Source organism: Populus euphratica, unplaced genomic scaffold (assembly GCF_000495115.2).
Source record: "Populus euphratica unplaced genomic scaffold, PopEup_1.0 scaffold6.1, whole genome shotgun sequence".
Lineage (NCBI taxonomy): Eukaryota > Viridiplantae > Streptophyta > Magnoliopsida > Malpighiales > Salicaceae > Populus > Populus euphratica.
The window spans coordinates 374,234-375,042 of record NW_011499849.1 but is presented as its reverse complement, the minus strand read 5'-3'; positions in this window follow the sequence as shown (position 1 = coordinate 375,042).

Sequence of the window (809 nt, the reverse complement as noted above, 5' to 3'; positions counted from 1 at the left end):
TGTATATACAGCAACCACTCCTCAACAATTTGATATGGTCCATGTAAATTAAGAATCATCCTTATTTCCTTTAAGATACGAATTGTTTTTCTTCAGTTATAGTCCTACCAGCTAGAAATATAAGTCTTCTCTGATCTGCAAGGTGTACCTTTGTTATGTTAAAAAAATAGAGGTGATATGAGAATTTTTTTTCAAAAAACATTACTAATTCAAAAAAATTCAAAAAATAGTTAAATTTAGTAAGTAATAGATTGCATGTGTAACCACTAGCTCTTTTTTATTAAATAGTGCACAAATTATAATAAAAAAAAATAAAAAAAAACAGATAAAAAAAACATGTCAAAACTTTAATGACAATGTCACTAGTATTATCAGAAAAATCTCAATAAAAAAAATATAATATGATTAAAAAAAATAATTAATAGTAACTTAAGTGGGTTATTTAAGTTATCCAAAGATAGAATAACTCACTTACTTTTAGAGTTGCTTATAAGATTTATTCTAATGATTATTGATGATTTTTTTTATATTATTAAATTTTTTTAATTGAGATTTTTTTTATGAAACTAGAAACATCATTATTAAATTTTTGATGTACTTATAGAGTATCTCTCTTATCACTGTAATTTGTGAAAAAAATGAGAAGAAAAAAAACAAGTATTAAAAGAAGAGATACTAAAAATATATTAAAAAATATTTATATATTTTTTAAAAAAATATTTTTGATATTAAAAAATTCAATAATACAAGCTTTTTTGAAATATAGTTACAAACCGGCTCGAATTAACACGATCACAGTTGAAGGAATC